Source organism: Dermacentor silvarum, chromosome 7 (genome assembly GCF_013339745.2).
Source record: "Dermacentor silvarum isolate Dsil-2018 chromosome 7, BIME_Dsil_1.4, whole genome shotgun sequence".
NCBI classification, from domain to species: domain Eukaryota; kingdom Metazoa; phylum Arthropoda; class Arachnida; order Ixodida; family Ixodidae; genus Dermacentor; species Dermacentor silvarum.
This window is the reverse complement of record NC_051160.1, coordinates 175,541,405-175,566,336: the sequence shown is the minus strand read 5'-3', so window position 1 is coordinate 175,566,336 and position 24,932 is coordinate 175,541,405. Positions and strand designations below refer to the sequence as shown.

At 49.1% G+C, this 24,932-nt stretch overlaps 1 pseudogene; it reads right to left on the bottom strand.

Annotated features, from left to right (window-relative positions):
- LOC119459358 (uncharacterized) overlaps window positions 1-22,565 on the bottom strand; it is a 32,247-nt pseudogene extending 9,682 nt beyond the window's left edge.
- Window positions 22,566-24,932: the final 2,367 nt, after the last annotated feature.

Genomic DNA, 24,932 nt, shown 5'->3' with positions numbered 1-24,932 from the left:
GGCTTCCGATTTTTATGCATGGCTTAACGCGCACTATGGTAAAGCTAGATTCATATATCGATTTGACAATGTGAAGAAATTTTCGTAGGCCCATTTGCTTCGTTGGATTTATATACATCTTCCCAACAAACATTTTCTATTTGTGCCCGAAATATGGACAAACTGCGTGGGGTTATTTTTGCATCTGCTGCATTGGCTGCGTTACCTTTTCCCGTACATGCCCTTTGGCGGAATAATATAGGTAAGTGGTCGCTGAGGTCATAAGCAAATACACTCGCCTTAATGTTTTCAGGGGTAAAATTTGTAAAAAGAATATCTTAAGATGATAAGATGAATTTTCAGTAACTTTAGTGGGTAAGTTAATTACATTCACTAACGATTCACTTTCAGTAAAATATCTATTGTAAAGTTGGGAATCGTTTTTCATCATATTATATTGATGTCCCTGCCGTAAATTAAATCAAACCGATGTTTATTAACAAACTCAAAGATTTCTTCTAATTTACCAAAAAAATTTCTAACACTGCCACTGGAGGGCGATAACATACTATAATAACGGTGTTATGCATTTTTATTGCTAGAACTTCATAGTCAGTTGTTATTGCAGAGAGTTCGGGCAGTAATTCGCACTCGCACCGATCTTCTTTACCAGGATGCATACTCCGCCTCTGCGAGAGTATGGCCAATTTAAGTAAAGGTACTGTAATTTGGATACGGAAAACATCTCTATCGTTCATCGACCATGTTTCTGTTAACAGGTTCGTATCAATGATTGCCCTAGCTGTTCAAAAACAAGTAGAAGACGTTTTTTTTATTTGAGACTGAGCGGATGTTCAGATGAAAGCCTTTAAAGGATTGCAGAAATTTTTTACCTAAATGCTGACTGAATACTTGTGTAAATATGTAAGTCTCCCCACTTGCACAAGTTATCGTTATCAAGAACTGTTTTAAACGAGCTTATCAACATCCCTCGCGTAGAAACAGCCACTGCGCGTTCACCGTCTGCTTTTCGGACAGAACACGGCTGTTGCTATGCCACACATTGTAGTTCGCTCGCTTCACCCATATCTTGTCTCAAAGAGTAAATCACGGGCCCTTTTTGTCACATTTTCAACAGGAATACATCGTCTTTCGATTCACGCAACTTCTTTCTGCTTTTCCACCAGCGGTTCCTATCGGCTTGTTTCGCGAAGTGACAGATTATACCCGGTATCTTTTTTTTTTTTTTTGACGCGCAGCCGGTGACTGAAACAACGTCCATTTTCTGAGAGCTGTGGAAGTTCTAGCTTCATGGCTACTTTTTTAGCTTTTCGAGCAGGTTTTTCTTTTCAGATTACTGAATCCCAAAATTCCAGGTTTAAGCGACGGCTCCTCCATTCAGTTGGTCAATTTCAGCTTGCAGCGGATTAACGTCACCTCTCGTTTCCCTGAAGCCTTTCGGTTCTGCGTTTAGTTCCTTGAATCATTTCATTTCGCTCTGTTCGTTGTGGCAGTTCATCGTACTGTTCGCTCAGAATTGTAAAGTATCTTCGATGCCTTCAACTACCTCTGGGAGTGGCAACAGCTGGTCAAGCTTTCCGTTAATTGTCATTAACAACTGCCGCACGTCCCGCGCGTCAGAATCATCACTAGATTGTTTGGTTGCACACGTAATTTCTGTCTTCTACAAGACGTGCAGCGCCAAGCCAGGCGGTATGCATCTTCTTTTTACCTAATTGTCGTGTCCGAGAATCCTGAGCATTTTCGGTGTGAAATTAGAAGTACAGTCACTACATTCAATGGTGAGTCTAAAACAGTAGCGTCAGCTCACAAGTGGCACATATCACATTGGGACATGGTCAGGGAAAAAAGTACGAAGTATAGAAATACTAACCTGCAAAAAGGCAGGTTGTTAATTGGCTGCTTCTTCGGCTGCGCGCTACGCAATGTGAAAGCAGGCCTCCGATTTCCACTGCTTTATAGCTTGCTCTTCGACGGTGGCGCTTGATGAAGACTGCGGCGTGATCCGGACAAGAGGGCTTGCAGCAGAGACGCTCGCTGAGCTACGCCCACAAAGATTGAAGCAAGCACGGCAGCGACGTCACAGGACAGCCGACGTTATCTGCAAAAAGGCAGGTTGTTACTTGGATGCTTCTTCGATGCTGCCGCTGCCGCCAATGTAGAAAGCAGGCCTCGATTTCCACTGCTTTATAGCTTGCTCTTCGACGGTGGCGCTTGATGAAGACTGCGGCGTGATCCGGACAAAGAGGGCTTGCAGCAGAGACGCTCGCTGAGCTACGCCCACAAAGATTGAAGCAAGCACGGCAGGTGACGTCACAGGACAGCCGACGTTATCTGCAAAAAGGCAGGTTGTTACTTGGATGCTTCTTCGATGCTGCCGCTGCCGCCAATGTGAAAGCAGGCCTCGATTTCCACTGCTTTATAGCTTGCTCTTCGACGGTGGCGCTTGATGAAGACTGCGGCGTGATCCGGACAAAGAGGGCTTGCAGCAGAGACGCTCGCTGAGCTACGCCCACAAAGATTGAAGCAAGCACGGCAGTGACGTCACAGGACAGCCGACGTTATCTGCAAAAAGGCAGGTTGTTACTTGGATGCTTCTTCGATGCTGCCGCTGCCGCCAATGTGAAAGCAGGCCTCGATTTCCACTGCTTTATAGCTTGCTCTTCGACGGTGGCGCTTGATGAAGACTGCGGCGTGATCCGGACAAAGAGGGCTTGCAGCAGAGACGCTCGCTGAGCTACGCCCACAAGATTGAAGCAAGCACGGCAGCGACGTCACAGGACAGCCGACGTTATCTGCAAAAAAGGCAGGTTGTTACTTGGATGCTTCTTCGATGCTGCCGCTGCCGCCAATGTGAAAGCAGGCCTCGATTTCCACTGCTTTATAGCTTGCTCTTCGACGGTGGCGCTTGATGAAGACTGCGGCGTGATCCGGACAAAGAGGGCTTGCAGCAGAGACGCTCGCTGAGCTACGCCCACAAAGATTGAAGCAAGCACGGCAGCGACGTCACAGGACAGCCGACGTTATCTGCAAAAAGGCAGGTTGTTACTTGGATGCTTCTTCGATGCTGCCGCTGCCGCCAATGTAAAAGCAGGCCTGGATTTCCACTGCTTTATAGCTTGCTCTTCGACGGTGGCGCTTGATGAAGACTGCGGCGTGATCCGGACAAAGAGGGCTTGCAGCAGAGACGCTCGCTGAGCTACGCCCACAAAGATTGAAGCAAGCACGGCAGCGACGGCACAGGACAGCCGACGTTATCTGCAAAAGGCAGGTTGTTACTTGGATGCTTCTTCGATGCTGCCGCTGCCGCCAATGTGAAAGCAGGCCTCGATTTCCACTGCTTTATAGCTTGCTCTTCGACGGTGGCGCTTGATGAAGACTGCGGCGTGATCCGGACAAAGAGGGCTTGCAGCAGAGACGCTCGCTGAGCTACGCCCACAAAGATTGAAGCAAGCACGGCAGTGACGTCACAGGACAGCCGACGTTATCTGCAAAAAGGCAGGTTGTTACTTGGATGCTGCTTCTTCCATGCTGCCGCTGCCGCCAATGTGAAAGCAGGCCTCGATTTCCACTGCTTTATAGCTTGCTCTTCGACGGTGGCGCTTGATGAAGACTGCGGCGTGATCCGGACAAAGAGGGCTTGCAGCAGAGACGCTCGCTGAGCTACGCCCACAAAGATTGAAGCAAGCACGGCAGTGACGTCACAGGACAGCCGACGTTATCTGCAAAAGGCAGGTGTTACTTGGATTGCTTCTTCGATGCTGCCGCTGCCGCCAATGTGAAAGCAGGCCTCGATTTCCTACTGCTTTATAGCTTGCTCTTCGACGGTGGCGCTTGATGAAGACTGCGGCGTGATCCGGACAAAGAGGGCTTGCAGCAGAGACGCTCGCTGAGCTACGCCCACAAGATTGAAGCAAGCACGGCAGCGACGTCACAGGACAGCCGACGTTATCTGCAAAAAGGCAGGTGTTACTTGGGATGCTTCTTCGATGCTGCCGCTGCCGCCAATGAGAAAGCAGGCCTCGATTTCCTACTGCTTTATAGCTTGCTCTTCGACGGTGGCGCTGATGAAGACTGCGGCGTGATCCGGACAAAGAGGGCTTGCAGCAGAGACGCTCGCTGAGCTACGCCACAAAGATTGAAGCAAGCACGGCAGCTGACGTCACAGGACAGCCGACGTTATCTGCAAAAAGGCAGGTTGTTACTTGGAGCTTCAATGAGAAAGCGCCTGATCCACGCTAGCTGCTCTCGGGATGATGAGACGCGCGTTCGACAAAGAGGGCTGCGCAGCGATGCTCGCTGCCTACGCCACCGATGGAAGCAAGACGCAGCGCGTCACCGGACAGCCGAGTACCTGCAAAAAGGCAGGTGTACGTGGATGCTTCTTCGATGCGCCGCTGCCCAATGTGAAAGCAGGCCTCGATTTCCACTGCTTTATAGCTTGCTGCTTCGACGGTGGCTCTTGATGCAGACTGCGGCGTGATCCCGGACAAAGAGGGCTTTGCAGCAGAGACGCCTCGCTGAGCTACCGCCCACAAAGATTGAAGCAGCACGGGCAGCGACCGTCCACAGGCAGCCGACGTTGATCTGCAAAAAAGGCAGGGTTGTTACATTGATGATGCTTCTTCGATGCTGTCCGCTGCCGCCAATGTGAAAGCAGGCCTCGATTTCCACTGCTTTATAGCTTGCTCTTCGACGGTGGCGCTTGATGAAGACTGCGGCGTGATCCGGACAAAGAGGGCTTGCAGCAGAGACGCTCGCTGAGCTACGCCCACAAAGATTGAAGCAAGCACGGCAGCGACGTCACAGGACAGCCGACGTTATCTGCAAAAAGGCAGGTTGTTACTTGGATGCTTCTTCGATGCTGCCGCTGCCGCCAATGTGAAAGCAGGCCTCGATTTCCACTGCTTTATAGCTTGCTCTTCGACGGTGGCGCTTGATGAAGACTGCGGCGTGATCCGGACAAAGAGGGCTTGCAGCAGAGACGCTCGCTGAGCTACGCCCACAAAGATTGAAGCAAGCACGGCAGCGACGTCACAGGACAGCCGACGTTATCTGCAAAAAGGCAGGTTGTTACTTGGATGCTTCTTCGATGCTGCCGCTGCCGCCAATGTGAAAGCAGGCCTCGATTTCCACTGCTTTATAGCTTGCTCTTCGACGGTGGCGCTTGATGAAGACTGCGGCGTGATCCGGACAAAGAGGGCTTGCAGCAGAGACGCTCGCTGAGCTACGCCCACAAAGATTGAAGCAAGCACGGCAGCGACGTCACAGGACAGCCGACGTTATCTGCAAAAAGGCAGGTTGTTACTTGGATGATGCTTCTTCGATGCTGCCGCTGCCGCCAATGTGAAAGCAGGCCTCGATTTCCACTGCTTTATAGCTTGCTCTTCGACGGTGGCGCTTGATGAAGACTGCGGCGTGATCCGGACAAAGAGGGCTTGCAGCAGAGACGCTCGCTGAGCTACGCCCACAAAGATTGAAGCAAGCACGGCAGCGACGTCACAGGACAGCCGACGTTATCTGCAAAAAGGCAGGTTGTTACTTGGATGATGCTTCTTCGATGCTGCCGCTGCCGCCAATGTGAAAGCAGGCCTCGATTTCCACTGCTTTATAGCTTGCTCTTCGACGGTGGCGCTTGATGAAGACTGCGGCGTGATCCGGACAAAGAGGGCTTGCAGCAGAGACGCTCGCTGAGCTACGCCCACAAAGATTGAAGCAAGCACGGCAGCGACGTCACAGGACAGCCGACGTTATCTGCAAAAGGCAGGTTGTTACTTGGATGCTTCTTCGATGCTGCCGCTGCCGCCAATGTGAAAGCAGGCCTCGATTTCCACTGCTTATAGCTTGCTCTTCGACGGTGGCGCTTGATGAAGACTGCGGCGTGATCCGGACAAAGAGGGCTTGCAGCAGAGACGCTCGCTGAGCTACGCCCACAAAGATTGAAGCAAGCACGGCAGCGACGTCACAGGACAGCCGACGTTATCTGCAAAAAGGCAGGTTGTTACTTGGATGCTTCTTCGATGCTGCCGCTGCCGCCAATGTGAAAGCAGGCCTCGATTTCCACTGCTTTATAGCTTGCTCTTCGACGGTGGCGCTTGATGAAGACTGCGGCGTGATCCGGACAAAGAGGGCTTGCAGCAGAGACGCTCGCTGAGCTACGCCCACAAAGATTGAAGCAAGCACGGCAGCTGACGTCACAGGACAGCCGACGTTATCTGCAAAAAGGCAGGTTGTTACTTGGATGATGCCTTCTTCGATGCTGCCGCTGCCGCCAATGTGAAAGCAGGCCTCGATTTCCACTGCTTTATAGCTTGCTCTTCGACGGTGGCGCTTGATGAAGACTGCGGCGTGATCCGGACAAAGAGGGCTTGCAGCAGAGACGCTCGCTGAGCTACGCCCACAAAGATTGAAGCAAGCACGGCAGCGACGTCACAGGACAGCCGACGTTATCTGCAAAAAGGCAGGTTGTTACTTGGGTGATGCTTCTTCGATGCTGCCGCTGCCGCCAATGAGAAAGCAGGCCTCGATTTCCACTGCTTTATAGCTTGCTCTTCGACGGTGGTGCTTGATGAAGACTGCGGCGTGATCCGGACAAAGAGGGCTTGCAGCAGAGACGCTCGCTGAGCTACGCCCACAAAGATTGAAGCAAGCACGGCAGCGACGTCACAGGACAGCCGACGTTATCTGCAAAAAGGCAGGTTGTTACTTGGATGCTTTCTTCGATGCTGCCGCTGCGCCAATGAGAAAGCAGGCCTCGATTTCCACTGCTTTATAGCTTGCTCTTCGACGATGGCGCTTGATGAAGACTGCGGCGTGATCCGGACAAAGAGGGCTTGCAGCAGAGACGCTCGCTGAGCTACGCCCGCAAAGATTGAAGGAAGGAAGGAAATCAACTTTATTATAGGTCTTCAGGCCACGAGAGCTTTGGGGCTCTCATGGAGCGGGCGTCTCCCACGACGGAACCGGGAGGTTGACCTTCCTGGCGGCGTCGTGGACCTGCTGGACGGCCCAGAGTTGGGGAGCGAGTTCTTCGCTCCGAATTGCTTCTTCAAACTTGCGCTTGTCCGGTTCGGAGTTTATGTGAGCTTGCAAGCACGGCCAGAGTAAATGATAGACGTTAAGGGATGTATTACAATTGGTGCAATAAGACTTGTCATAGAGCTCAGGCATGTAGTGGTGTAGTCTGTTTTGCGTGGGGTATGTGTCTGTTTGTAGCATTCTGAGAGTAACCGCTTGAGCTCGAGTGAGCGTGCGGTGTGGCGTGCTAAACTCTCTACGTTGTAGGTAGTAGTGTTTAGTGATTTCATTGTATGTAGTGGGGGCGTCCTTGTTCTCCAAGTGGTCGGGTGAAGCCGCGCGGTCTGTAAGCGCGCGCGCAGCCTCGTGTGCCGCCTCGTTAAGGTTGGGGACGTCGCCGATCTTTGGTCCTAAGTGTGCCGGGAACCAGTATATGACGTGGTGCTTAATCTCTTTCTTTGTGACAATTCTTAGAGCCAGTGCGCAGACCGTGCCCTTTTGAAAAGCTCTAATTGCGGCTATGGAGTCACTGTAGATGTAAGAAATATTGTCATTGGTCAGCGCAACGGCGATCGCAACCTGTTCAGCCTGTTCAGGCTTCCTTGCGATTACCGTGGCTGCATGTCTTGTGGATCCGCAGCCGTCCACCATCGCCACTGCGAAAGCTTTGTTTCCCGCGTATGCCGCCGCGTCCACAAAAGCTGAGCTTTCGCGGTTTGCCAAGGCTTGGTTAAGGAGGAATTGTCCTCTCGTTTGTCGTCTGCCCCTGTTGTTTTCGGGGTGTACGTTTCTGGGTATAGGTCGCCGTGATCTTAGCGCGGATGTCCCGTGGGAGGTCCTCAAAGTCTTTTTCTATGTTTCCTTGAGCAAAGCCCAGCTTCGCTAGGATTGTGCGCCCCGGAGGCGTCGTCGAAAGCCTAGCAAGCTGGCGCGCTGCTGGGCCTCGGCAATTTCTTCCAGGGTGTTGTGCATACCCAGGTGCCCCAGCTTCTCGTTGCTGGTGCTGGTCGGAATGCCGAGGGCTTGCTTGGTGACCTTTCTGATTTGCGCATTGAGTCTGTCTCTTTCGGATCTTGACCAATTGAGCATTGCCGCAACGCATGCGAAGTGACAGGTGACGAACGCGTGTATGAGTTTGACGAGATTATGTTCCTTCAGGCCCCTGTGTCTATTGGCAATTCTTCTGATGAGCCCGATAGCGTTGTTAGTCTTGGTGATGAGCTTCTGAACCGTAGAGGCATTGACGTCTTTAGTCTCTACTATCATACCCAAGACTCTGATTTTGTCGACGCACGGGATGGCGTGTCCCGAATTGGTTCGTACGGTAATTTCCTGATTGTAATCGAAGTCTGTTGAATATGGCCTTCGGCCCTTCTGCGTGGGTCTGCGTACAAGCAACTCCGACTTGGTAGGCGAGCATCTGAGTTGAAGCAAGCACGGCAGTGACGTCACAGGACAGCCGACGTTATCTGCAAAAAGGCAGGTTGTTACTTGGATGCTGCTTCTTCGATGCTGCCGCTGCCGCCAATGTGAAAGCAGGCCTCGATTTCCACTGCTTTATAGTTTGCTCTTCGACGGTGGCGCTTGATGAAGACTGCGGCGTGATCCGGACAAAGAGGGCTTGCAGCAGAGACGCTCGCTGAGCTACGCCCACAAAGATTGAAGCAAGCACGGCAGTGACGTCACAGGACAGCCGACGTTATCTGCAAAAAGGCAGGTTGTTACTTGGATGCTTCTTCGATGCTGCCGCTGCCGCTAATGTGAAAGCAGGCCTCGATTTCCACTGCTTTATAGCTTGCTGTTCGACGGTGGCGCTTGATGAAGACTGCGGCGTGATCCGGACGAAGAGGGCTTGCAGCAGAGACGCTCGCTGAGCTACGCCCACAAAGATTGAAGCAAGCACGGCAGCGACGTCACAGGACAGCCGACGTTATCTGCAAAAAGGCAGGTTGTTACTTGGATGCTTCTTCGATGCTGCCGCTGCCGCCAATGTGAAAGCAGGCCTCGATTTCCACTGCTTTATAGCTTGCTCTTCGACGGTGGCGCTTGATGAAGACTGCGGCGTGATCCGGACAAAGAGGGCTTGCAGCAGAGACGCTCGCTGAGCTACGCCCACAAAGATTGAAGCAAGCACGGCAGCGACGTCACAGGACAGCCGACGTTATCTGCAAAAAGGCAGGTTGTTACTTGGATGATGCTTCTTTGATGCTGCCGCTGCCGATAATGTGAAAGCAGGCCTCGATTTCCACTGCTTTATAGCTTGCTCTTCGACGGTGGCGCTTGATGAAGACTGCGGCGTGATCCGGACAAAGAGGGCTTGCAGCAGAGACGCTCGCTGAGCTACGCCCACAAAGATTGAAGCAAGCATGGCAGCGACGTCACAGGACAGCCGACGTTATCTGCAAAAAGGCAGGTTGTTACTTGGATGATGCTTCTTCGATGCTGCCGCTGCCGCCAATGTGAAAGCAGGCCTCAATTTCCACTGCTTTATAGCTTGCTCTTCGACGGTGGCGCTTGATGAAGACTGCGGCGTGATCCGGACAAAGAGGGCTTGCAGCAGAGACGCTCGCTGAGCTACGCCCACAAAGATTGAAGCAAGCACGGCAGTGACGTCACAGGACAGCCGACGTTATCTGCAAAAAGGCAGGTTGTTACTTGGATGCTTCTTCGATGCTGCCGCTGCCACCAATGTGAAAGCAGGCCTCGATTTCCACTGCTTTATAGCTTGCTCTTCGACGGTGGCGCTTGATGAAGACTGCGGCGTGATCCGGACAAAGAGGGCTTGCAGCAGAGACGCTCGCTGAGCTACGCCCACAAAGATTGAAGCAAGCACGGCAGCGACGTCACAGGACAGCCGACGTTATCTGCAAAAAGGCAGGTTGTTACTTGGACGATGCTTCTTCGATGCTGCCGCTTCCGCCAATGTTTCGCTTACAACATCGCTTACACAACTCAACGGGAGGAGCGGGTCTCCTTGCCTGAAGCCTGGGGCTTCGCACTACTGGTACGACCCCTCCCCAGCAACATTACCAAGGATGCCCACGATGGCCGCCGCCTCGCGCGCGCGGCGTCCATTTCCAAGCCGTACGGCACCCGGGTGGGGGTATTCTACACCGATGCAGCTGGCCCGCACCACGGGGGCTGGTATACGGCAGCTGTCATCCACCAAAACGAACCAGTACAGGACCTCACTTTCTGTGCCCCTAACATAACACACGCGGAGGAAGTCGCCATCGCGCTAGCCGCCGCGGATCCAGCTTCCCGTGTCATCATCACCGACTCTAGGGGAGCCTGTCGCAATCTGGAGCAGGGACTGATTCCGCATCGTGCCTTTAAAATTCTTCACTGATGTGAGTACCAGGGTTACCCGACCCGGCGTACTGTTATCTGGGCCCCAGGACATGAGCGGATCGAGGGAAATGAGGTAGCAGACCAGTGTTGCCACGACACATAAAAAATAGTAGTAGATTTTTTCGCGAAAAATCAGTAGAAATCAGTAGATATTTAATTTCAATTTTTTCACTCAGTTTAGGAGCCCACGATTTCAGCGCTTCTATTAGTACTCTGTTGTAGTATTGTAGCTTCTAAGAAATAGTACAAAAATCGACCCCGATATTCTTGGCGATACTTTTGAAAAACCCGGGCATCCGGAGAGCCATTCTCAAGCACAAATTTAAGAACAGTGAAGTCCTCCAATGGCCTTTTCAAAGGTGTCAGATGGTAGTTAGTACCTGAAAGCTTGAGAGTATAGTATCTTCCAGACAGGGGTAATTGGAGATCGCTGGGAGAGGCCTTCGTGCTGCAGTGGACGATGATCCAGAAATAAGAAAACATGAGTCCCTTATAGCTTACGCATATAAACTAAAACATAAGTAAGTGGGGTCCTATTCTCCTACAGAACAGAGTAGGCGCTCGAAGCGCCGCATGAAAAGAGTCATTGTTTCTGGTTCGATAGTTTTGGTTTCATTGTTATAGTTTCATAGTTGTGGGGTACGGTAGTGCACCCATGTTCACAAATTCGCTACCTCACCTTTTCCCCAATTTGCTCAAAGACAGAGGTAGCGCAACGTTTGAGAGTCTGGAAATGCAAGAATATATGTTAACCTCGGCGCCAACCGGCGTTTTATTTTTCGCTCGCTAGATGGCATCACATTAATATAAACTCTGTACTGAAAAAGTAGCAGCTTTTGCTTTCGTTTCAGTAGAAAAGCAAGAAAATCAGTAGATTCAAGCGCTTCATCACTGAATCAGCAGAAAATTTTAAAGATCAGTAGATCTACTGATAAATCAGCAGCCGTGGCATCACTAAGCAGACGCTACCGCCCGCGCGCTTAACTACCGGGCATCGCCTCATCCGTCGCGTATACAGGACCAGGATTTAAATCCGGCTATTAATATCCTAGGAATTTCTATTTTCTACCAAACTTCTCACGGCCGGTATCCGCCCCCGTGTAACGGCCTCACGAAGATAGAGGAGCGCTGGCTCCTGCGCCTCTATACAAACACAGTACTGTGCCCGGCTGTACTCAAGCATTTTCATTCAGGTTTGTCAGGCGAGTGTCCGCACTGTGGGAACGTTTCCGCGGACACCTACCACACGGTGTGGGCATGCCCCAACAACCCGGCCTACCCCCCCCCCCCCACCCCCATCCTTCCCGAGAGTTCTGGGATGCTGCCCTGCTCGGCTGCTCGACCATACAGGACCAACTTGCCCTGGTGGACCGAGACCGGGCTGCCGCAAAAGCCACGTGGGTCCTGGAATCGGAACCCCTCCTAGACTTTGGTCGAGCCAGAAGGGCGGGCCCTTCTGGCTCGACCCAAACTCTTTCTGTATATAGCGACAATAAATGTTTTTCACTCACTCACACTCAACACTTGCCGGGGCGTGGCTGGTCGAAACCTGCCGAGCCGCCGCCAGAGGCGCCTGCTGCAGTAACGGACACCGCGCGCGTTCTGCGCGCCAATGCGCCCCGTCGGAGGAACCAGGATTCCAGGAGTTTTCTTTTCCCCAACTTATGCTCTCGGGCCAGTGTCGTCGCATTGTCGAGGTCGAAACTGTGCCCTGTCGTCCAGCAGTGTTCAAGTTCCGTCTTAGAACGCGTTGCATCAGTGGCCTTGGCAACGTCTCCTTTGTGTTCTTTCAATCTTTTTGCCCTTCTTCTGCCCGTTTCACCAATGTACGAGTAATTCGTGTCACAATCCCCGCATCGGTATTTTTAGATGACCCCGCTCTAATCGCCCGCAGGGGTGCCGTCTTTCGGTTTCGTGAACACATTCCCCAACGTATAATGGGGTTTAAAAACAGTTTGTATGCCCAGCGGACGCAAAGCTCTCCGAACAGTGCCTGACGCACCCTGGACATGGGGAATAGATACAATAGACGCTGCCATCACTCGCGACTAACTCACCCTTCACCTCTGCATTATCTTCTGGCTGTCGTTAATAAACGTCCTGGGATAATGGCGTCGTTTTCATGCATCAAGCACATCTTCTACTTCTTGTAGCCGCAACTGTTTGCTCTAGCACACTGCATCATCATCATCAGCCCATATTCATGTCCACTGCAGGACGTGCCATGTGCACATCACAACGTGATAAAGTTCTTACAATGGAGCGTTTGTGTTCGGTCGGGTGATGCTAGCGAAAGGGTGAAAATATTCGGCGTCACACTGCTTGCGGTAGGTACACTGTCGCCTCCGAACTGCCATTACAGGCCCGGCGCACAAGGACATCCAGAAAAGGCAAAGCATTATTTATATCTCTGTTTCGTACGTGAACCTAATGGCGGGGTGTACGCTGTTCAGGACGGCGTGGAAGGCATGGTGTACGCTGAACAGCTCACACCACGCCATTCAGTTGACATGCTTACGGAGACGGTTGAGCAGCGAAATATTTTATAGTGAATTTGTTCCTAAGAGCTCTAAGGTCTTCCGCGGCGACCGAGACTGTAGAGGTAGAGGGATGGCATTTTGTTTAAATCATCAATACAACCTTTTAGAATGCCTGATGCCCAAGGTATTTAAGCTGTCTATTGCAAGGCATACATCAACAAAGCACGCGCTATCCTTGGCGTTGTTTATAAGCGTCCAAGGTCTTCTGTTGCGATCCTTGAGAACTTAAAGGAATACTTCAACTGTCATGTAAGATCGGATGACACAATACTACTGGCAAGAGACTTTAATTTACCCAACATTGATTGGTACACCTCTTCATTGCGTTTTGCCCACAGTGTTGATAGCACAATGTTTGATATTGTGTTCATGTTTGACTTACTGCAAATGGCAAATAACTTCACGAGAGTACAAGGAGCATTAGGGTCAATTCTAGAGTTATTTTTTGTAAGTGGTGCCATCAGAAAGACGATAACCTGTGAAGTCACAAACGGGATTTCTGATCACAAAGCCGTCTTGTCGAGCTTGTCAAATGTCTACCTATACCGCCAAAACAGTGTTCATTTACAACCAGTTTTTGTTGTGCTGCGGACGAATGTATTCTTAATATGCTTGATTTCTACTTCGATGATTTCAGAAGCACAACTTGTAATATAAATGAGTTTAAAGAAATGGTCTCTGAATGTATCCACCGTATTGTTCCCAAAATTCCCATGAAAAACTAAATTGTTCCCAAATTGTTCCCAAGAAAAACTACCGATACAGCTTTCTGTTGCTCAACACGTGCTACATAAATGTATTTTTCCGAGTGTGAAAGAAGCCCGCGAATACACGCAGAATTGCCGCACGACTGGCCGCTCCAGGCACTTTGCGTGTATTCGCGGGCTTCTTTCACACTCGGAAAAACACATTTATGTAGCCCGTATTGGCAACAGAAAGCTGTATCGGGAGTTTTTCATGTTGCTCTACAACTTTCTCATTGACACTTTGATAATTAGGACGGTACTTCACGAGTTAGATAATTAATTACAATTATTTAATTAAATCTCAGCAATGAAAAAATTACTGGCGCATACTCCACTGTACTGGAAACAATACGCAGTAGGTTGGCTTCGCGTAACACCGTTCCTCTTTTTTTAAATCGTGCTGCGTGATAGCGGGGACACCCCGTATATTACCGTGAAAATATCCACGAACAATTTAAATGCGGTGTTTGGGTCTGTCTCTTCAGTCGCATTGCTCCAGTCAGTGCTGCATGCAACATCTCGAAAGTAAGTCTTCAATCTTCCTGAATAAAGTAGGCTTTGTGGATTGCGTGAGAAGGAAATACGCAGGCAATGGGCATGTGATCGCTCAAACCTAGGGTACCTGCGAAAATATTGTCACTTCTATCATTCGTGAGACAAACGTCTAAAAGACTTTCTGTATTATTTGTTATTCTTGTCGGAGAGGTTATGCAATTTTCGAAGCCATGACTGTGCATCATGTCAAGAAAATCGACAGATAACTTTTAATTAGACAGTAAATTAATGTTTATATCGCCAATGTAAATAGCCTTTAGGTTATTTATCATTGCATAGTCGAATGTCTCTTCATGGAATTGACAAAATTCAGTAATGGAACCGGATGGCGGGCGGTACACAGTAATTATAACATGGTTATTAACTAGCAATGCCAGGGGTTCGATGTCCGAACTAATCACACAAAATTCAGATATGATAGAATGAGCAATACCTATTTTCATATACGCACATAGCCCACCTCCACGTTTCTGTGTTCGAGACAAGGAAACGTTTGTATAGTTATAATGCTTGGGACATCACAATTATCAGCATACTAGGTTTCCGTAAAAGCTATAACATCAAACGCTTCACGAAGGTCGTTAAGGTATTGGTAACCTCGTTCATCGAATTAGTTCATCGAATGTGTTCCTCAGACTACGGGTATTCAAGTGAAATAGAGAGAACGAAGTTTAATGGTTTCTCGGTAAACTTTGACACCTGTATTGAACGAGTGCACTTCAAAGGCAGCCATGATTTACGGAAAGTGAGGGAAAATAGCAATGTAGGCGAGCTATCTAATTTTTCCAAGATTTTTCTCGCATTTAATAACGATAGCTCTATCACCCGCTTGTTTTGGAGTGAACACCTTGCCATTTGACTGCCAACCGCCTTCAGCACCTTTCGTGCGCGTCAGCCAGAGCAGCCGTTTGTTGAAAGCCGTTAGGTTATCGTAGAAATGCACGCCTCCCCGCTTTTGTCTCAGCGCCTTAGATTTAGCTTGCCATTTTTCCTTTACTGTGCGGCTGACAAAACGTGCCAAGATGACCGGCGGTTTGTCGCGTTTTTCAGAGAGTGTGTGAAGGCCATCTATGTCACTCGGAGTGATTCGGTCAAGGTGAAGTTCAGTTGCCATCTCATTAACAACTGTGAGCACATTTTCGTTTTCACAACGATTCAGGCCATGAATTTTCATGTTTTGGCACCTGCCGTACTGTTCCAGATCATTCAACTGCACCTTCAGACTGGCAACCTCAAAATCGGCCCGATTAGCTTCCATGTGATTGAGCCGTTTTGCAATATTTTCAATGTTTTTGTCCTGACGTTTTTGATTGTTGAGTATATCATCGTATTTGTTCGAAATTAATTGCACAGATGCTTCGACACCTTTCAGCGTCGTATGCAGGGTAGCAACCATGTCAACTTGCACTTTCATTTTTAGTAGAACAGTTAGTTTTGCGTTGATGGCAGCCAGTTCGCTTGCATGTTCACATTCCTGTTCTTTTGGTGGCTTAGCCGCCGGCTTGTTGCCTCTCTTTCTACGTACGACGCAGGTTGGACACTTCCAACTGTCTTTGGCTTCTTTGTTTTTCCCTGATTTCTCACAGCCACCAGAGCAACTGCCGTAATGGTAGTTAAATTCACAGCCTGTGCAATGAGCGGACTGGCTGTCATCAGGAAGCTCTTCTTTGCATGCGAGACAAATGGATGTGTCGGACATCGTGTCCATACTAGTAAATACAATTACTAAAGTAGCCTGGTAGCGGCAGCAACGTAAGATTATAAAAATAATACAGAATTAAAATACACCAACCTGCATGTGGAATAAAACACTGCTTAGTGACGAAGAAATGGCCCGTCGCTGCCGCTGCCTGGATGCGTCGGTGGGAGTTTCTCCTGCCGTGGCTTGATGAACACGTCGCGTCAAAGTGACGCAGGTCTGCGCAGCTTGATCCGTCTCTTTCCCAACCAATCAGCGGTTACCGAGACGTAGATTCGTCGATGAGTCCAGTACGCATGCACCGTGATCAGCCGCCAACTTGTTCACTGCGTGTGGAATAAAACACTGCTTAGTGACGAAGAAATGGTCCGAACATACCGGAAAACGTACCATTTAGTGTGCTTAAGATTTAGCTTTTTCCGTTTGTAGCCTCTGGAGGGCACCTTAACGGAGAAAATGCAATGATCACTCCCAATTTTAAGTTCCGTATTCTCCCAGATGGCATTGTCTATGTTTCAGATGAAGGTTAAATCAGGCTGTGTGTTTTGACCAGTGTGTCGGAACGGAATGAAAACAAAAACGAAGAACAAAACAAACGATATTTTTGACCGGAACGGAAACGTAACCGAAACGTTATTTATTATTTTGTTTCGGAGTGAAACAAAAATATTTTCGATCAGTTTTCGGTTGAAGGGGACGGTCAGCACTCCGAGACAACCGACGTCAGGCAGCGTCAGAATTAGCGCGTATCTCAGGTGTCCGCATAAGCGCTTATTTCAGGCAGGCCTAGTGCGAGTGATAGCGGGTCGAACGCTCCCCTAATCTAAGCCTACCGTTCGGTGCACTAGCAGGTCGGCATCGTAGCAATACCCAGGGCTTGCACGCTAATAACTAGCCTTTCGTTTTCTACGGGTACAACGATTTATTACCCAAGTTTTATGCTTCGTTTGTGTTCGTTTAAGTTCGTTTTATCGGAACAGCGGTCTCGAATTACGGCGAGTACACTCGATGACGTGCTGCTTCTGTGATCATGCTCAGTGCGTTGACTCAAGGTATTCAGCATGATCTGAGAATTCAGAATTCACTTATTGAGAAAAATTAATACTATGTTTTTATCGTTGCTTTGCTTCGAAAATTTTTTCATGCGAACCAATACAGTTATAAACCGTTACGCATAATTTTTTTTTCGTTTTGGAGCAGAACCGGAACGGAACTTTTTTCAGTGGTGCGAAGCTAAAACCAGAGCAGAAAAAAATTTCGTTCCGACACACTGGTTTTGACTAACGCTATTGCCTATGCGGGTTGGTGTTTCAGGGTCAACCAGAAGGGTAAAACCGAAGCCTTGGGCGGCCTCCCAGAGTTTAGTACCCTTGTTCTCACATTTTCGATAGTCCCAGGCCGAGTGATGCGCATTAAAATCTCCGAGCACCACGGGAGTTGTGCAAGCTTTGCAGCTTTATATGCCTTGCCTAGGAGTGTAGCTACTGCTAGGATTTTATCCCTAGGGGGCTATAAACGTTTAGAATGTAGAGCCTTTGGTCGGATCGTCGTTTTGGCATGATTTCAAGGAAGGTGTATGACACCGCCGTGAATTCTACGTCTAATTGTTTTGCGGTCAGGTTTCTGTTCACCATGATCGCCGTGACCGGAGAGATGTCTCGAGAGGTGATTTCGTTATAAGCCGCAAAACCTGATAATTTCGCATTTATGCCAGTTTCCTGGAGGGCAAGTATATCACGTTTGGTTTGGTGATCTTGAAGGGTGTATTCCAGAGACCGGCGTTTACGGCTGAAACCTCTGCAATTCCATTGCCAGATTACGATTGGTGCGTTGGGCATCACGTTTGTTTGTAGGGTTCAATGCGCGGTGAAGTCGCGCTAGGAGTTATTGCGGGCCGTCCGGCAACGCGTTGAGCTACCGAATTGTGCAGAATGTTCGGCTGTGGCGTCGGTGCAGGCGGTGTACCACCTGAAACTGAAGTTGAGGACGAGGTTGAAATTGTGCCGCGGTTAATCTGATGTGCGACATAACCGCGGTCATGGCGGAGCTAAGAGCGGCAATGCTCTCTACCAGCTGTTCGTTTTCGGTGGCTTGCTCAGCAACCATGGTCTTGATCACGCGTTAGAGTTTTGAAATTCTAGGGTGTGGCTCGGCGGTGCTCTCCACGGGTTCTGCGGCGGGACCTTCCGCCTTTCGTTTAGTGCGGCACGCGCCATCTACTTCCATGTCATTTTCTGCCTCCGCTCCACGCCTAACACAAGCGGTGATCTCGCTCGCGTTTTTTGTGCTGGGGGCGATAGTAGACGTACGTCTACTTTCTAATTGTCGAATTTTGTGATTACCTGCAGCTAATTGTTGTTGGAGTAATTTCATTTGCTCTACCAGCTCCTATACCTGTTGATTTTGGGGCAGCTTGTTCCGGAGTTTCGGCTGAGGCTTGGCTGGTCCTCAGGCGACATGTGTGCTCTTGGAGCTCGAGCAGTCTCCACGTGGCCGGGATGCCGACCGGTCCTTCCCGCTTGCGCTCCGGCGGCGCAGAGGCGGAAAGGATTCGGATCGGCTCTGGCTGCTCACTTGATCCCACTCCTTTGGTCTCGCCGTTCTTGTCGACACCTCCTTGTAGTTTTCTGGTCCTCCACGTGGCGACGGCGTGATGTTGGCGTTGGACGACTTGGCGGACTGCTTTTTTTGGATAAATGAGATACTGGCGTGGAGCAGAGGTAGAATACCTTGCTTCAAATGTGAAGGTCGTAAGTTCGAATCCTACTCCAGTCCACCACATTTTCAGGCATGGAGTGGTGCCTGACACCGGCAAGAAAAAAAATATATCGCCGAGAGCTAGTGGGGCTATACTAGTTCAGGTGCAACCAAACTAGGAAGGCCCACTGAGCTTCATCAAAGTCAATCCCTCACCAGAACAGGAATTGGCCTCCCTGGTGCAGTATTCGGCCACTACCTCCCTCATGACTCCGACAATTAACCCATGGCCCTCAGTTCCCAGTCGCTGCGGAGCACCTGACCAAGGCGGCGGTCAGACCTGCTACGCGGCAGAGGGTGCTAAGAATCTCTGGGTCAAGACAAGCCGCCAATGGAAACTGAACCTGGCAACGTTCAACACGCGCACCGTCTCGAGTGAGGCTAGCTTAGCAGGACTATTTGAAGAATTATCAGGCATTTCCTGGGATATTATTGGCCTTAGTGAGGTTAGAAGAACTGGTGAGGCTTACACAGTGCTGACTAACGGCCACGTCCTCTGCTACAGAGGTCTTCCAGATAAGAAAGAATCCGGGGTAGGATTTCTAGTGCATAACAACATAGCGGGCAACATTGATGAATTCTACAGCATTAATGAGAGGGTAGCAGTCGTCGTAGTAAAGCTGAATAGGAGGTACAAAATGAAGGTAGTCCAAGCCTATGCCCCAACTTCTAGCCACGATGATGAAGAAATAGAACAGTTTTATGAAGATCTTGAACTAGCAATGAGAAAGGTGCAAACTCAGTATCATTTAGTCATGGGCGACTTCAATGCAAAAGTGGGGAAAAAGCAGGTTGGTGAGCAAGCGATTGGCAACTACGGCATCGATTCTAGGAATGCAAGAGGAGAGATGTTAGTAGAATTCGCGGAAAGGAATAGGCTTCAATAATGAATTCCTTCTTCAGGAAGCGCAGCAACAGGAAGTGGACCTGGAAAAGCCCTAATGTAGAAACAAGGAATGAAATAGATTTCATACTCTCTGCCGATCCAAGCATAGTGCAGGATGTAGAAGTGTTAGGTAAGGTTAAGTGCAGTGACCATAGGTTAGTGAGGTCTAGGATTTCTCTCAATTTGAAGAGAGAGAGAGTGAAATTAGTCAAGAGGAAACAGGCCAACCTAGAGGCAGTAAGGGTAAAAGCAGACCAATTCAGGCTGGTGCTTGCAAACAAATATGCAGCCTTAGAAAAGGAGGATAATGACAACATAGAGGTAATGAATGAAACCGTAACTAGGTTGATATCAGAAGCAGCAATTGAAGTGGGAGGTAGGGCACCAAGGCAACCAGTAGGTAAGCTCTCCCAAGAAATAAAGGACCTAATAAAGAAACGACAGAAGATGAAAATGTCCAACTCAAGAAATCAGATAGAATTGGCTGAACTGTCAAAACTAATCAACAAGAAAAAACTAAGGGATATTCGAAATTATAACGTGGGAAAGATTGAGGAAGCTGTAAAATATGGACGCAGCATTAAATCAGTAAGAAAGCTTGGCATAGGACAAGGCAAGATGTATGCACTGAAAGATAAGCATAGTAGTATCATCAGCAATTTCGATGACATAGTAAAAGCAGCGGAAGAATTCTATACTGACCTGTACAGTGCCCAAAACAGCCAAGCTACTTTCATTCAAAATAGTGATGAACCGGATACAGAGGCTCCTTCTATAACTAGCGCTGAAGTTAGAAGGGCCTTGAAAGACATGACCAGGGGAAAAGCTGATGGAGAAGATGGAATAACAGCAGATTTAATCAAAGATGGAGGAGATATCATGCTTGAAAAGCTTGCGGCCCTTTATATGCAATGCCTCACAACTTCATGTGTACCAGAGAGCTGGAAGAACGCCAACATTATACTAATCCATAAGAAGGGAGACGTTAAAGAACTGAAGAATTATAGACCCATTAGCTTGCTTTCAGTATTGTATAAAATATTCACCAAGATAATGTCCAATAGAATCAGGGCAACACTTGACTTCAGAACCAAGAGAACAGGCTGGCTTCAGGAAGGGATATTCTACGATGGATCATATCCATGTCATAAATCAGGTAATCGAGAAATCTGCGGAGTACAATCAACCTCTCTACATGGCTTTCATAGATTATGAAAAGGCATTTGATTCAGTAGAGATTCCAGCAGTCATAGATGCATTGCGTAATCAAGGAGTACAGGAGGCATACGTGAATATCTTAGCAAACATCTACAAGGATTCCACAGCTACCTTGGTTCTCCACAAGAAAAGTAGAAAGTTACCTATCAAGAAAGGGGTCAGGCAAGGAGACACAATCTCTCCAATGCTATTCACTGCATGCTTAGAAGAAGTACTCAAGCTCTTAGACTGGGAAGGCTTAGGAGTGAGGATCAACGGCGAATATCTCAGCAACCTTCGATTTGCAGATTACCTTGTCCTATTCAGCAACAATGGAGACGAATTACAACAAATGATTAATGACCTTAATCGAGAAAGTGTAAGAATTGGGTTGAAGATGAATATGCAGAAGGCAAAGATAATGTTCAATAGCCTGGCAAGAGAGCAAGAATTCAGGATCGCCAGTCAGCCACTAGAGTCTGTAAAGGAGTACGTTTATCTAGGTCAATTACTCACAGGGGAACATGATCACAAGAAAGAAATTTACAGAAGAATAAAATGGGGTTGGAGTGCACACGGCAGGCATTACCAAATCCTGACTGGGAGCTTACCACTGTCGTTGAAAAGAAAAGTGTACAATCATTGCATTCTACCGGTGCTAACATATGGGGCAGAAACTTGGAGGTTAACGAAGAAGCTCGAGAACAAGTTAAGGACCGCACAAAGAGCGATGGAACGAAAAATCTTAGGACTAACGTTAAGAGACAGGAAGAGAGCGGTGTGGATCAGAGAACAAACGGGGATAGCCGATATTCTAGTTGACATTAAGCGGAAGAAATGGAGCTGGGCAGGCCATGTAATGCATAGGATGGATAACCGGTGGACCATTAGGGTTACAGAATGGATACCAAGAGAAGGGAAGCGCAGTCGAGGTCGGCAGAAAACCAGATGGGTTGACGAAGTTAGGAAATTTGCAGGCGCAAGTTGAAATACGCTAGTGCAAGACAGGGGTAATAGGAGATCGCAGGGAGAGGCCTTCGTCCTGCAGTGGACATAAAATATAGGCTGATGATTATGATTATGATGATGATTATGATGATGATGATGATGATGAGGTACTGGCAGCTCCTGCTGCCAGTCGGGTGGTCTCCGCCGCATACGATGCAGGACGGAGTGCAGGCTGGTTTTTCGCCGTTGGATGACGGAGGCTGTTCCTCGCCACACCACCGGCATCTCGGTTCTTTCGGTCGGGGTTGAGGGCATACGTCTGTTCGATGCCCCAGCTTCCTCCAGTTGAAGCAGGCCTCCGGCCGTTCTCTGAACTTGAAAACTTCAAACGTGAAAGCCAAGTGACGAAAAAAATTTGGGAGCTTGACTCCGGTGAAGGTAATCACGAAGTGCCGACTCGTGCCCGTTCTCCGTGCGTTCACAATCGGCAGGTCGGGATTTGTGTTGCAAAGCTCGACGTAGATGGTTTGGTCGGTTTCGTAGCTGTACGCCCTGTGCGCCACGCCTCGCACCGAGTTGTCGGGCGCCGAGATGTACGTTGTCACAGGCGTATCAAGCTAATGCTGCGCATGCTGCAGCTTTGGGATGTTACAGTAGGCCTCGGCCCATTGCCGGTCTGGGGTACTTACCGTGATCGCGTTGTTGGTGGGGTGGATTCTCACCTTGTCAACAGGGAGTGCTTGGCGAACGTCGAGGTTGGCGGCGGTGCATATCACGTCCGCAAGTACATCTGGCCCAACTTCGGTCAGGTTGACGGCGCCTTTCGGTTGAAAGACCACCTGGTAATCGTCCTTTGGTAAGCGTGGCATGGGTCGACGGCGCACGATCGGAGGCGGGCGCGCCCGTCGTTGCGGCGTCGGTGTTGTATCACCGTTCGGCGAGGTCTCTCCGTTGAAAGGCCTCGATGCGGCACCGGTCCGGCTTCGATATCTCTGTTGCATGTCCAGGGCCGTCTTCCAAGTCCCGTCGGACAGCTCGGCTGGGTCAATTTCTTCACCTTCTACGGTGTACACCCTGGAAGGGCTCGGCGAGGCGGCAAGCGCCGCGCAACGCGGCCGTACGGGAGTCGAGACGCGCCCGTTGCCTGCGCGGCGTCACGGCTCGGTCAGAATAACAGGGCTTACTGCCGAAAAACTGTGGCTTGCATGGGTGTCTCTGCTGTTCAAATCGGATGTCGGATGAGATAGCGGAGCTCCTCAGCACGTTTGATGGTGATAGGTGGCCCGGTTGCGGTGAAATTATCGAAAACATGTGAAGTGTGTGTGTGACTTGCATCCGCACTCCTCGAGAGCCAAACCGGAAAAAAAAAGTCGCAGGCCTGCGCGGCACACGTAGCACAGTCACAGCGTAAGCTGGTGGAGCGGCGTAAGAGTAGCTCCAATTTGGGCACCATGCACAACAGGGTCTTCGTGACAGTCTGTTCACCTCGTTTTGACGAGAACGATCTCAACTGTCTGCCCGGCGTCGACGGCGAGCTGCGGCTTGTAATGCTCTCTCCATAGAGTTTCTCATTATAGTGGGGAAACCCTATGGCTCTCTCCACAGCAGTCTGCTGAGCCCGATCAAGCCTTACAACCAAAACTTACATGTCGGGCGCACCGCGTTTGCAGGCACCTTAACTAGAGGCGCCACCATAATGGCGGGGGCTCGGCAGCTCGGGAGTGCGTAGCTTGTGCGCCTCATCTGAATCGCAAATCGTCATGTGCGCCTGCGGACGCTGTGTTTGCAGGCATCTTACCTAGATGGCGCCACCATACTGGCAGAGGCTCGAGTCGTCTCACTCTGCGTTTGCCTTAGGGTATTTTCCGCTGCCCGATAGCAAGCGCTTGCGTGGCTCAGTGGTAGAGTATCCGACTCCCACTCAGCGGGCGCGGGGTCGATACCGGCGAAAATAGCGTACTTTTTTTGCGTTTCCGGCGATAGCGGTTAGGCGGACCCGAAACGGCTATTGGAATGAGCCCATAACAGCTTACGCTGTAAAAAACTACCCCCGCAAACGCGGCCTCCAGTGGCGTAGCCTGAAATTTTTTTTTTTTTTTTTGGGGGGGGGGGGGGGCTCAAGTTGCAACGCGGCCTTATAAAAGTTGTCGAGGCATCAAATACATGAATAATAACTGCATTGCCATTGCCAATGCCTTTGTATATTAGGTGCTGAAAACGAATTATTTAACGCTACGCACAGTCAAGACAAGTAAATTATATGTTTGTTTCATGAAAGAATAGCTTCGTATGTCCCAAAAATTGTGGCAGTAATAGCTGATATCAACGCTTCCGCGTTTTTTTTTTGTCTATCTAATAAGTACAGAAGATATCACGCAAACCTTTTCGATCTATATCACTTCGAAACCAGCAAAGCAGTGCATGCAGCTGGTATGAAAAACGTAAAGGCCATAAAATGAACAAGTTGACAAATATTTTGATGAATCTTTGTCATTTAACAACCTTGTTTACATTTTCGTACATATGCAACGGCCAGGGAAAAACATCAATGACGCTGTCCTTCGTTGGAATGGATTGTGCAGGAGCCGATGTTACCGGTCGTATATTGTAATTGCACCGAAATTATAGTTGCAACGACGAGTACATATAAAAAGCAGAAGTTCCGCAAAATATACATTAGAAATACGAAGATAGAATGAAATATACAAATGCCAAGATAAACGGCAAGAAAGTGTCACGTGAAACTAAGTTCACTGCTTGGTATACACAAAACCTCGCAACAAGATATTTAAATATACGTATAAGTCTGCAATAAATCTACGTATCTAAGGAAACGCCACTGTATATAATGCGTCAAACAAGACAATTAAACATGTTGCGCAGTCACATATAGCAAACTTCACGCATACGAGTATAAAAACAGACGATCCAGGCAAGAACAAAACTGTGATCTCAGAAATCATGATATGCATTTGGGCCATGCTGCGATCTCGACAGCACCATGTGGCTAGAATAATAAGAAGGCTATTGCTTCGTTTCAAAAAAGAAGTAAAAACATGTAGCTAAAAAGGAAACAAAAGGACAAACGAAAGCCGCAGATGATGCGGCAAGTTGATTTACCTAACATCCGAGCGCGTTTTTGGTAAACGCCGCGTGTGCCGGGCTTTCAATGAGCAAGGTTTGTCAAAATTGGTTATTGATGTCCCCGTAATTTTTGTATTCCCAGGATAATTCTG